Source organism: Anabrus simplex, chromosome 4, assembly GCF_040414725.1.
Source record: "Anabrus simplex isolate iqAnaSimp1 chromosome 4, ASM4041472v1, whole genome shotgun sequence".
Classification (NCBI taxonomy): Eukaryota; Metazoa; Arthropoda; class Insecta; order Orthoptera; family Tettigoniidae; genus Anabrus; species Anabrus simplex.
Genome location: NC_090268.1, coordinates 104,373,196 through 104,387,800, shown reverse-complemented (window position 1 = coordinate 104,387,800; position 14,605 = coordinate 104,373,196). Strand labels below are relative to the sequence as shown.

Here is a 14,605-nt window from a genome sequence, read left to right as displayed (position 1 = left end):
CTATATATATATATATATATCCAAGCACTGTGCATCAGAAATTGTAATATTTGTCTTACCAGAATTTCAAATGCTTTTCAATGGTTACTGAAAATTTTCTCAGTCAATTCCTTATATGTTTAATAGCTTTGTGATAAGATGTTACTGATATTTGTGTAAAATGACACAGAAAATAAAGCTTAAAACATTATTAGTTTTGTAATTCTACTGATGTCCCTTTTGCTCTCCTGCCTATCCTTGCCAAGCATACAAAACAAAATATTTAGTTGAAGAAAACCTGTTGCATTTAATTTGTTAGGAAAAGGGGTCTGTAGATGCAAATAGAAGCATTTGTTTACTTTTAGGACTTAGTATATTTTTCTGTTAAAAACCTGGTGTTTGTTTACATTTTGAACTTACATTTTCCTTAAATGTATAACAACAAAATTAATATTTATAAACATGAATTTACAAATATTAGCTTAAAACAGCAAAAATAATACAAAAATATGCAATTTTTGCATAAAAACTGCTCTAAAAATATACCCTAAGTCCAACACCTGATTTTCAGTGTCCAGCCCCAGCGTTGAGACTTTTATGAATCAAAGAGTTTCCTGTTCAAAAAGAAAGAAAAAGAACAAGTATTAGAACTACAGGTTCATGCCAGATCATAGATTCAATATTACCTGAACGTAAGTGTGAAAGTATACTTCAAATCTGTCCTTTCCCTTACGTGCAGGTAATATTGAATCATCACATAAGCTTTGTACAGCAATAATAGTACACAAGAATCTAGTTTATCCAGATCTCCAGTTTATCCAAATTGAAAATAATAAATTATTTTTACTTGTACAGTATTTCTTTTACGGGGTCGTCTCTTCTTGAATGTCTTTTCCACCAAAGATAGTTAAGGAGAGGAATTAGACATAATCCGACCACGGTCTATCAAAGGTACCATCCTGGCATTCATCTGGAATTGAGAATGGGAATGCCGAGGTCACATTCAAACCCACGCGCTACTAACGCACCGATGGTGAATTCGAAAATGAAACCGGTGCTCCATCAGAAAAAACAATGACTCACGGAAAAGCAACAATGCAGCTGGACAAACTAATGGCCTATTTACAATCCTTGACTGAAACCACACCGGCAGAACTGTTGTTAGTAAAACGTCTTCGTGATTGTGCTGCGTGCAAACAATATACAAATGTAAAACGGAAAAAGTGCATTATTTTGGTGCTTAAAACAGCATTGTAAATGTAAGAAAAGTGTTCTTATATTCGTTTGTACAATTGCAAAAAGCTGTGAGCTTGCATCCGGGAGATAGTAGGTTCGAATCCCACTATCGGCAGCCCTGAAGATGGTTTTCCGTGGTTTCCCATTTTCACACCAGGCAAATGCTGGGGCTGTACCTTAATTAAGGCCACGGCCGCTTCCTTCCAACTCCTAGGCCTTTCCTATCCCATCGTCGCCACAAGACCTATCTGTGTCGGTGCGACGTAAAGCCCCCTAGCAATTGCAAAAAGATATTAACTTACTGTACAACTTATGTTAATAGATTATATAACATGTACTGAATCTGGATAAATAAGGTTCTTGTGTAGTAATAATATTAAGCACAGAGACTTCAAAAATGTTATGCCTTCATTGATGAAAAGAGACCTGGCAAGGGAAACATTTGGAATCTTAGCACTGTTATCAGTTGTAAACCCTGCTTAGTAGTAATCAATTTATGCCTTGGAGGTCTGAGCAGCAAAATTTAAATACCACAATTCAGAAAGACTAAGTTTGCTATGCCACATTTTGAAATAAATTATACTTGTATACTTTTTCTGAAGAGATTTCTTTGAACTACTATTGGTTCCAGAAAAATATTTACAGTAACTTTGAATTGCAATTTCATATATCCAGAAAACTTGATATATCTCAATTTGAATTGTGGTCAAGAAAACAGCAATCTACTTTCATGTTTAATTTAATTAGTTTATACTTTAATCTTATTCTTTCTTACCTTATTACTAGGTTTCTGTTTGGCCTTGCACATCCTGCATGCCCATTATCACTGAATTATTCTGAATTACTTTTAAAAGGAGTACACATGTTTATCTACCTTCACTCACAAACAATGGAGGTAGTCATTATTATTATTATTATTATTATTATTATTATTATTATTATTATTATGTTGCTTCCAACAACCACCTTTGCATCTTCCTTACTGGAGAAATGTGAATGAATACTGCAGACATTTACAAATTGTACAAAATTCCATAACTGTAGTTAATGCTATTGATTTTATATCCCACTAACATTACTATAAATTACACTTGTCTGCACCTTTGTATTCCGTAAGTCCCTCCATAGAGGCCATGTTGACTTTCATTGTTATAGAACCAATAGCAGCAAATTCATCTCTTCTAATTTAAAATTATATTTAATTTCTTTTACATGTTGAAGGTACTAATCTAATACATGAACAGTTTAGAAAGAAATTATGAATGTGTATTGTGGAAAGGCCACATTGCAGTTTTTAAATATTTAGCCTACATGAAAATCATATCTGAGAAATATGAAATTTTGTAAATTCGAAATTTGGTAAAGTTGATTCAATGACTGAGTGAGAATGTGCGATAAACCACTATCTTCCCCACATACAATTCTCGTATTGCACACTAGCAATGCTCAGAGATAGCTGATACAGTGGTCATGCTTGATAAAATCCTTCTGCCTCTATTTCCACTGCATCAAAAAAACTACTATCATGGTACTTCTCATCAAAAATCTTAACAGCAGGATAAAAATAAACTTAAAAAAAAAATTACATAACAAAACAAGTAAACAGAATATACAGCTACAGTACTCAAAAACAGTTTTGCAAATAGTATTAAAATTTTACATGGTATATCGTATGTCACTGTACCCCAAACATGTTTACAGTGTACTCTGTAGCCCAATGTCATAGACATACAGTGGCACTAAACCCAGATCGGGTTCAATATTTGTCTGATAGGAGGCATGTGTCGTGTTGGTCAGTTTATCACCACATGGTGGTTTACAGACAGCACGTGCAGGACTGAAGTAAACATGGCAAGAGTATCCATTTCTGCTATCGATGCATTTGACTTGTGACGCTGCTGCAAGAAGGATGTCATTGGTCATGTTGGAGTGAGGCAGAAGTGATATTTCCAGCGTTTGAAAAAAGTTCAGGGAGACACAAACAGTTGATGATCGGCAGTAGACTGAATGCCCAGGCAAAACAATTCGCAAGGAAGATTAATATTTGTTACTTTCATCGTGTTGTAAGCCAACTGCCACCTCATTCCACCAGGGCCAATGGAGTGAATGTGTCAGATCAGACAGCACAAAATCAGTTGCACAATCGAGGACTGATATCAAGGAAACCTGTACCCACTGTACCCAATGCTCCTCTTAAATCACAGCAAGGTGGCAACAACTCATAGCCTAGGGTATCAGGAACAGTGAAAGCATACTCTTTTTCCTGATGAGTTCACCATAAGCTTGCACCCATCTAACAGGAGCAATAGAATCTGGATATAATACAGAGAGAGATGGAATAAGCCTTTCATTCTGAAGTGCTATCAGCGGCACGGAGATTCCATCACATTCTGGGGTGGGATCATGTTTGGTTGATGTATGCCCCTAATTCCTATGCAGGGTAACATGACTGGTCTCACATACAAAGACAACATCCTCTCACCTGAAGGTACAGGATTTGTTGCCACTGTGGGTGAGGGCTTTGCTATAGTAGGTGAAAATGCTGTGCCTAATGAGCCAGAGTGGTCAGTCAGTTCCTTGGAACACATGGCATACAGTGAACGGTGTGGTCGGCTTCTTGTGTGGATATGAATTGTGTTGAATATTTACAATATGAACTGAAGAGAGCAATTGCCCTTTGTCCTTGTTCTCCTGCCAACATTCAGCAACCGACTAAAAGTGTTATCTAAGAGTAGGATTATCCGCTCCAAAACAAGTTGGATTCTTTGGTGCTGAGTATGCCTCATCGTGTTCAGGTATGCTTCATGCCCAAAGTGGCTAAACATGGTATTCATCTGCCACACACAGAATGATCACTTTGTGTTCAAAATCACACATGACCAACTTTGTGCTTTTCTTTCATTTCTGTAGCTTTTGCATAGCTAACTGCTGACTGCTTTTCTCTGTAAGTACCCTTCATAATGTATAATGTATACACATCCCAAAATAAAAAGTAAACTTAATCTGAATATGCAAAACTTTCTTGAACACTATACAATGGTTTTAGCAATGTATTTGTTTTCTATGCAATTTTTTTCCATTTTATAAATCTTTCTCTATGCTTAATAACAATGCATTCCAATGATTTAGAAGAAATGTCCAATGCAGCATCACATTTCCTCTTACAATAAAAGCCTCTTAGAACTTATCGGCTAATCCCACACTTTTAGCATGCCGTTCCGAGTGTGACCAGTTTTCTTTCCACACTGTGAGCGCAAATAATGTTAAATGTGTGCTGTACTCTATCACTTCCGATGCGACAGGTAATGATGGTTGTTGTTTGAGTCATCAGTCCATAGACTGGTATGATGCAGCCCTCAATGCCACCCTATCCTGTGCTAACCTTTTCATTTCTACGTAACTATTGCATCCTACATCTGCTCTAATACGCTTGTCATATTCATACCTTGGTCTACCCCTACCATTCTTACCACCTACACTTCCTTCAAAAACCAACTGAACAAGTCCTGGGTGTCTTAAGATGTGTCCTATCATTCTATCTCTTCTTCTCGTCAAATTTAGCCAAATCGATCTCGTCTCACCAATTTGATTCAGTATCTCTTCATTCGTGATTCGATCTATCCATCTCACCTTCAGCATTCTTCTGTAACACCACATTTCAAAAGCTTCTATTCTCTTTCTTTCTGAGCTAGTTATCGTCCATGTTTCACTTCCATACAATGCCACGCTCCACACGAAAGTCTTCAAAAACATCTTTCTAATTCCGATATCAATGTTTGAAGTGAGCAAATTTCTTTTCTTAAGAAAGCTCTTCCTTGCTTGTGCTAGTCTGCATTTTATGTCCTCCTTACTTCTGCCATCGTTAGTTATTTTACTACCCAAGTAACAATATTCATCTACTTCCTTTAAGACTTCTTTTCCTAATCTAATATTTCCTGCATCACCTGCCTTCGTTCGACTGCACCCCATTACTTTTGTCTTGGACTTATTTATTTTCATCTTGTACTCCTTACCCAAGATCTTCTGCAGTCTCAGATAAAATAACAATATCATCGGCAAATCTCAAGGTTTTGATTTCCTCTCCTTGAACAGTGATTCCCTTTCCAAATTTCTCTTTGATTTCCTTTACTGCCTGTTCTATATAAACATTGAAAAGGAGAGGGGACAAACTGCAGCCTTGCCTCAATCCTTTCTGGATTGCTGCTTCTTTTTCAAAGCCCTCGATTCTTATCACTGCAGACTGATTTTTATACAGATTGTAGATAATTCTTCGTTCTCGATATCTGATCCCTATCATCTTCAGAATCATAAATAGCTTGGTCCAATCAACATTATCGAATGCCTTTTCTAGATCTACGAATGCCATGTACGTGGGCTTGTCCTTCTTGATTCGATCCTCTAAGATCAGACGTAAAGTCAGGATTGCTTCACGTGTTCCTACATTTCTTCTGAAGCCAAATTGATCTTCTCCCAACTCAGCTTCCACTTGTTTTTCCATTCTTCTGTAAATAATACGTGTTAAAATTTTGCAGGCATGAGATACTAAACTAATGGTGCGGTAGCTTTCACACCTGTCAGCACCGGCTTTCTTCGGAATAGGTATAACAACATTCTGCCGGAAATCGGATGGGACTTCTCCTGTCTCATACATCTTGCACACTACATGAAATACCCTTGCCATGCTGGTTTCTCCTAAGGCAGTCAGTAATTCAGAGGGAATGTCATCAATTCCAGGTGCTTTGTTCCTATTTAGGTCGCTCACAGCTCTGTCAAACTCTGACCTCAAAATTGGGTCTCCCATTTCATCAGCGTCAACAGCCTCTTCATGTTCCAGAATCAAATTATCTACATCTTTACCTTGATACAACTGTTGGATATGCTCCTGCCATATTTCTGCATTGTCTTCTTTCCCTAGAAGTGGCTTTTCATCTGAGCTCTTAATATTCATACACCTAAATTTCCTTTCTCCAAAGGTTTCTTCGATTTTCCTGTATGCAGCATCTACCTTTCCCAGGACCATACAGCCTTCGACATCCTTGCATTTCTCCTTCAGCCATTCTTCCTTAGCTACCTTGAACTTTCTATCCACTTCATTCTTTAATCGCCTGTATTCTTTTCTGGCCTCTTCATTTCTAGCATTCTTGTATTTTTGTCGTTCATCAATCAGGTCTAGTATCTCCTGAGTTATCCACTGATTCTTAGTTGATCTTTTCTTCCTTCCTAACATTTCTTCAGCAGCCCTACTGAATTCATTTTTCGTGACTATCCACTCTTCCTCTATGGTGGTTCCTTCAGCCTTTTCATTTATTCCTTGTGCAACATGTTCCTTGAAACAATCCCTCACACTCTTTTCTTTCAACTTGTCTAGATCCCATTTTTATTGCATTCTTTCCTTTCTTCTATTTCTTCAACTTCAGACGGCATTTCATGACCAACAAGTTGTGGTCAGAGTCCACGTCTGCTCCTGGGAAAGTTTTGCAATCCAACACCTGGTTTCTGAATCTCTGCCTAATCATAATGAAGTCTATTTGATACCTTCCAGTGTCTCCAGGTCTCGTCCACGTATACAGCTGTCGGTTTGTGGTGTTTGAACCAGGTATTGGCAAGGACTAAATTATGATCAGTGCAGAATGTTTTTTTTTTTTGCTAGTTGCTTTACGTCGCACCGACACAGATAGGTCTTATGGCGACGACAGTGCAGAATTCAACCAGCCGACTTCCTCTTTCGTTCCTTTGTCCCAATCCAAATTCTCCTATTGTACTACCTTCTCTTCCTTGGCCTACCACTGCATTCCAGTCTCCCATCACAATTAGATTCTCATCACCTTTTACATATTGTATTAAATCTTCTATCTCCTCATATATTCTTCCGATTTCTTCATCATCCACTGAACTAGTAGGCATATAGACCTGCACTATTGTAAGTGGCCATTGGTTTGGTGTCTATCTTGACGACAATAATTCTTTCACTATGCTGGTCGTAGTAGCTAACCCGCTGCCCTATTTTCTTATTCATTATTAAACCAATTCTTGCATTTCCCCTGTTTGATTTTGTGTTGATAATTCGGTAGTCGCCTGACCAAAAATCTTGTTCTTCCTGCCAACGCACTTCACTTATACCAACTACATCTAACTTTAGCCTATCCATCTCCCTTTTCAGATTCTCTAACCTACCACAATGATTCAAACTTCTAACATTCCACGCTCTGACTCGCAGAATGTCAGTATCCATCTTCCTGATGATCGCCCCCTCTCGTGTAGTCCCCACCCAGAGATCCGAATGGGGGACTAGTTTAGCTCCGGAATATTTTACCCGGGAGGAAGCCATCATCAGTACATCATTCATAAAGAGAGAGCTGCACATCCTCGGGAGTTAGTTATGTCTGTAGTTTCCCGTTGCTTTCAGCCGTGTAGCAGTATCAACACAGCTAAGCCATGTTGAGTATTATTACAAGGCCATATCAGTCAATCATCTAGACTGCCGCCCTTGCAACTACCGAAAGGCTGCTACCCCCCTTTCGATGAACCATTCGTTAGTCTGGTCTCTCGACAGATACCCATCCAATATGGTTGCACCTGCGGCTTGGTTATCTGCATCATTGAGACACTCAAGCCTCCCTACCGCGGCAAGGTCACATGGTTCGCAGAGGAGGGTAATGACGGTATCTCGATAAAATTAATTAAAAACATCATCGGGGGCTGTACTGCCAATACTGACTCACATATTCAACTACCGCCTGACAAATGGAGTATTATTACATGTTACAAATTTCATATTTGGTCCGTACTGAAATGTACATCAATTTAAGATATTACCAAAATTTATTAGGATTGAATAGGTTGATCCTAATAAATTTTGGTAATATCTTAAAATGGAGTATTCCCTAACGTTTGGAAAGGCAGACTAATAAAGCCTATCCTGAAAAACACTACCTTGGATTCTCCATCAGATTACTGCACTGTGTCTATCCTACCACCCCTCGCAAAAGCACTCGAACGTCTGGTTCATGCACAAATCACTATATACTTGACCCAGAATTCCCTCATTGACCCTTTTCAATCCGGCTTTAAAAAAAGACATAGTACCGCAACAGCATTACTGCGAGTTACGGACGATATCAGACATGCGATAGAACAATGATATGTGACTGTAGCAACACTACTAGACCTAAGCAGCCCCTTTGACACAGTTAGCCCTGGGTTACTACTGCTGAAACTCCGTAGTCTCAATTGTAATAGGACATCTCTTCAATTTTTTAGCTCCTACCTCACTGACTGTCGGCAACGAGTATCAGTGGGAACAATGTACTCAGGATGGCATAACAAGTCAATAAGTGTCCCGCAGGGATCAATTTTGGGCCCACTTTTATTTGTTGTTAGTGTGAACGACATAGGGGATGCATTGAAATATAGCAAGTACCATATCTATGCTGATGATCTTCAGATTTATCACTCATATCCACAAGACATAGATGTAGCCATTGTAGAGTAAATTTGGACTTACGACGACTCAGTGACTATGCAAAAAATAACAGCTTGTTAATAAGCCCTAACAAAACTCAGACTATTATATTTGGTACCAAAAGAAACTTTAACTTATTAAAAAGTAGACATGTTGTGATAGTACATATATCACACCCTCGCACTGCATGTAGAAGTTAGAGATATTATTGTCAGTATTCGATTTATTATTATTATTATTATTATTATTATTATTATTATTATTATTATTATTATTATTATTATTATTATCAGTATTTCATTTGTATGTGTTGTCATTTATATTTATAAGCTGGGAGATCTCCACATATGAAGGTATGAGTAATTTGTTTTGCACGAGTGGGAAAACATTGCTTTAATAACTCTGGTAATTTGGATGAGTCATGTGGCTACCCCAGTGTTTGTTGATGTTGTTGTACTAGGAAAATTTGTATGACTCATGCGATATACCCGAGCATTTGTTATTGTCTTGAGACCAAGTATGAGTTCAGGGCTTGGTCTTGACAAGAGGTTCACTCATGATTGGCTGGCAAGCACCAATCCAGACGTATCATCTGAGAGGAGGGGGATGTTGATGTCTATAAAGGTTGATCATACAGCGGCAACCAAGGACATTGTAAAGGAACGAGAAGGAAGACAACTACAACCAATCATTACGGTATAAGAGAACCACTCGGTATGGACAAGAAGGACAACTGACACACTGTACGAGAAAGAAGTAGTGCTGGATATACGGTATTTGAGTGACACGGCTGCAATAGACTGGACTTCAAACGTTCGTGGAGCGTAGTCTTGTTATGTTCATGGAAAGTAGCTGATCAACAAATTGTGGAAGGCGTGCGCATTAAATGTTGTTGTACTTGTGGAGGTCTAGCATTATATGTTGGTGAAAGCTATCTCAGACTTTCCATAAATTATGTTGAGGATCGACAAGCGTGTGTTACTAAAATGTATATATCTTTACAAGTGTTAAAATATGTGAACACAGTATTACAAGGTACAGTATCTGTGTGATGTGATAACTGCCGATTATGAGAATCGGTAAGTCGAATTGATATAGAGAAAGTGAAGGGTATTTATCTTCATACATGTACAGTGTTCATCGGACTATTTACAAATGGTAGCTTAGTTCTCGCTTTCGTTTTCCCACGGTTTTCATTATTGTTGTTGTTGTAAATATGGAGTCTTCCAGCAATATTTATGTGTGTATTATATGTATAATGAGGTCCTCATGCACGGATTTTATTACGAATATAGTTAGCTATTTTAGAATCAGTGGAGTTATTGATGAACCTAGGTGCAGTTCCTACCTATTTAGTCGTTTTCAGGAGGTTAGGTAAGGCCTGGAGCAGATGTACCAGTACGCAGCATTATGTACACGCCCTGGGATATAAAGTTTATCATGCTCTATCAAAATTGGAGGGATCCATTCTGGTGAACTCTGGCGCCCATACTACGGACATTTCGATTAAATATTTTTATTAATTTATTTCGATACATTATATTAATGAAGTTTTTGAGTATTTTATTTATTTATTTATATATTTTTATTCATGATATTTATTTATCAGTAGTCATCAAATGGTTACAATGTACCCCCAATTATTTTAAATAATATTGTCGTGCCCTATTGTACGTCAGTAAGAAACTTAGGTGTTATAATGACCGAGACACTAAATCGGTCTGAACAAGTGACAAATACATGACATAAAGTGCAGAAATCCCTTTTTCCTCTCAAGCGCTACTGTACTATATTTCCGAAACATCTTAAAATACAACTGGTAACATCCCTTATCTTACCAATTCTAGACTACTGTGACACTGTACTTACGGACATATTTGAGGACAGTAACAAGATGCTCGAACGGAGTTTAGACACCTGTATTCGATTCATATTTAAGCTGAGATATGATTCGCACATTTCACCTTATTACAGTGAGTTGTCATGGCTTCGTGTTCATGAGCGTCGCAGTCTCCACATGTTGTCCCTTCTGCATGGAGTTCTAAACTCGGATGTACCAAATTATCTCTCATCAAAATTTAATTACCTCTCCTCCTATCATAAACACAATACACGATCTGGCTCCTGTTTAACAATATTTCTCAGTCACTTCACGACTTCACCCTACCTGCTACCATTAGGGATTTGCGTTCTTGTAGGAGATTTAAGATGGATGGCCAAAATCACTTGCTGAATACTTCTAGCTGACTTGTTCGATGTGTGTAGTATGAATGACTGCGTGAATGAGCTTATTTTCATAAAAATTGGAAATGTATTTGTTACTTACTGACCATTTAGCCAGTGAGCATAGATAAGAGTTTGAATTTTTTAAAATGTTATTCATTCATTCACTCACATATGGAGCTTTTCTTTCTCAGCATTTCTCAAAAACTATGACTTTTTTCACAGACGATTGCTTAAATTTGTTGAATTTCTCTACAGTCTGTGATAATCCTGTATTTTTCCCCTTCAAACAACAATCACCACTCTCATTACAATCGATTATCTTTTGAATGGGGAAAAATAAAAATAAATCCTAATCCAATTCTTATCCAGTCATCTTCCTTTTTCATTTCAAGAATGTTTCCTGTTTGGTGTTGTGGTACAGTTGCAGTTTATTTTTAGAGGGTTTAATTTTTTAGTGGCATTTGGGAAAATATTGGTACTTCAAATGTTGTGCTCTGTCTAAACTTTGCTATATTGTTTAACTACAACCCTGTAACATGTAAGATAATCTGAGACTATTCCATGACAATGGTAAGGCTGAGAGCTCACGGGGGCCATGGAAGACTACAATGCCAGCGTAACGGCAACAATGTGTGCGGAGCAACAAGCAAAACAATACCAGCAGAAAACTGTTGAAGTTCATGATAAGGAAGTTCTTTAGAAGAGCCTGGAAGCTGACTAGCAATCGAGAAGGCTCTCAGAATGATCTGGAAGTGGAAAGTACAAGAATCTTCCGAAGACATATATAAAGACGGAGCCGGCACAAATGAGTTGGTCTTGAATCAGCCACATGTGAGTTATGAGTCAGTGACAAGTTATTCGGGGCATGTGAGAGTGTGGCGTATGCTCATGAAGCTACGGATCCTGCGTGTCAACAAGATTGTATTGAGGCAGGAGGTGGCTCAGTTCTGGCGTGGGCAACATTCTCATCGTCGCAATTAGGCCCCACTGTCCGGCTGCAGGGATTGCTGACAGGTGCACATTATGTGGACATTCTTTCAGACCATCAGCATCCCTTTCTGGCCTAGAGTACCCTGATGGAGATGTAATGTTTCAACAGGACAATGCGCATGTCACCGCTCTGTGGTGGCACGCAGGTGGTTGGAGGGGCACTCCAATGAAGTTACGACCAAGGATTGGTCCTCCAGATCCTCCGAACATAATCCAATCGAGCATTTATGGGATGCTGTTGATGCTGAACCCCGCACCAACTACATAAGACCAACTGTCGGTAGCAGTGCAAGATGCATGAGTCCAGATCCCTCCAGAACGATTCCACTGCCTTGTAGAGTCAATGCCTTACCATACTGCTGCTGTTTTGAGGTCTTGCGGAGGAGAAACTCATTATTAAGAACACATTCAGTGTCTTCCCATGACTTTTGGTCACTCAGTGTATATCTTCAGCACTCATCTACAAAGCTCCAAAATTATACTTTGTGTTATGTTGATTTTCCATCCAATTTTTATTACCAGAATAATATTGGTACGAGCAGAATGGCTGCACATGTTAATCTGCTATGGCTGTGCAGCCATACTCTGTGTTCGGAAGACGAGTAAGTTCGAACCCAACTGTCAACTGTCCTGAGAATGATTGTCTGTGGGTTTTCATTTTCACTTCCAGGCAAATGCTGGGACAGGTCATATTCATAGGCCACAGCAGATTCCTTCCACCTCCTTACACAATTCCATTCACAGTCTTTCATTTCATATTCATTGGCTCCTCAACTTTTATTTATCCGAGTCGGAAATCACTACAATATATTTACCTCAACTGAGGTTGGCGTCAGGAAAGGCATCTGCCCTTAAAAACATGCCATATTACTTCATTTCACCTCATCCCCGATCCTGTATCAGGGAATGGGACTAAAGGAAAAACATACGATGGCCATAATCATCATCATCATCGTCATCATTAAACCCCTCCAGTGTGCCGGGTAGGGTGGTGTTGAACGAGTTGAACGAGTCTCCAGAAATGCCTTCTCTCTCACCACTGACTCCCAATTCTCTCCACATCCTCTCTCAGCTGGTGCAGTCATCTCTTCCTAGGTCTTCCCACTGACCTTCTTCCTTCAATCCTTCCTTCTAGGCATGCACATGATGTTTGCTTTACTTGTCTGTATCAACAAGGACGAGAAGGTCCACCTATTCAATACTGTATATAATATGTTAATATTATTTATTACATCGGGACTAGTTTTGATCCTTGTATTGGGTCATTTCAGCCTAAATTATAAATGGAAAAGAACGTTAAATGTAACTTGAAAACACCAACACCTAATATAACACTATTTGCATGTCCTGAAGCACTGATGAAATATGTTGTGGTAGCACACGAGTCCATTAAAAATAATGTCTCTTGCACATATATCCAACACCTTTGTGTCACTTTTTCTTTTTTAAGATAATCTTAATATTGAGAAGAAAACTAATGAAGCAGTGCTTAGAGAAATAAACACCCAGAGACATTTAATAACAACGATAAAAAAGAGAAAAGCATCAGTTTTTGGTCACATTCTCCGGCATAATGACTTCATAAAGAACTTGTTCGAAGGCAAGGTAATGGGAAAGGCAGAGGGAAACCACGGAAGAAGATCATTGAAGAGGTTGTTGAGATGATGGGATGCCAAGGTTATGGAGAGATGAAAAGGATCGCAGAGAGAAGAGATCAATGGTTGCAACGACAAGGCAAAGCCTTTAGATGATGATGATGATGATAGTCTTAATATAAAACAGTACATTGCACGTATGTCCAACATCTTTGTGTCACTTTTTCTTTAAAGGAAATCGTAGTCTTAATATAAAACAATACATTGCACATATGTCCAACACCTTTGTGTCACTTTTTTTTTAAGATAATCGTAGTCTTAATGTAAAATAGTACATTGCACATGTGTCCAACACCTTCGTGTCACTTTTTCTTTTAAGGAAATCGTAGTCGTAATATAAAACAGTACATTGCACATATGTCCAACACCTTTGTGTCACTTTTTGTTTTAAGGAAATCGTAGTCTTAATACAAAACGGAACAATCTTACACAAAAGTGTGGCCTATGAATAGGAACTGTCCTGGCATTTCCCTGGAAGTGAAACTGGCAAATCGCAGAAAACCATTCTCAGGACAGCTGGCAGCGGGGATCAAATTCGAGTGTCCCCCGAATTCAGAGCTTGGCTCCATAGCCGTAGCACAGCTACTACGCTCGGTACATATTAGCCCACTATTATGAAATACAGTGTATGTACTAAAAGATACATTCAATGATAAAATGGTTTCATTTTATGTCTTTGTTCATAAAAAACTGGAAACATTAGTCAAAGAATAGTCACAGCAGGTGAACCTATGCTCCGCATAAATAACATAAATAAATATATTATGAACGGGAATAATAGTCATAGTTCCAGTACTGTTATTATTTATGTCCCACCCTTCTGTCACTGTCAATGTCACTTGTGTGTCTGTTGCTCTCAGATAAGCTGGAAGAGGAATTTCCACCTTCAAAGTCACATAAATTAAATCCGACATTTCTTTGTCTGTATCATCCGGTACTGACAATATGTTGGCATTACTAATGTGTTTTTGAGATGCCATTTCACTGGAAAACTGTAAAAATAGGTAATAAGTACGCGCACGAAAAATCAGCATCATGGAACGTGTGTATTACACAA

At 38.4% G+C, this 14,605-nt stretch overlaps 1 long non-coding RNA gene across 1 annotated transcript in view; it reads right to left on the bottom strand.

The window, feature by feature from the left end:
* Positions 1–471: 471 nt before the first annotated feature.
* Positions 472–14,605, bottom strand: part of LOC136872447 (uncharacterized) — a 32,695-nt gene continuing 18,561 nt past the window's right edge. Inside the window, exon 4 of the long non-coding RNA XR_010859901.2 lies at positions 472–593. This is a non-coding gene — a long non-coding RNA (uncharacterized lncRNA). The remainder of the gene's footprint in view (positions 594–14,605) is intronic.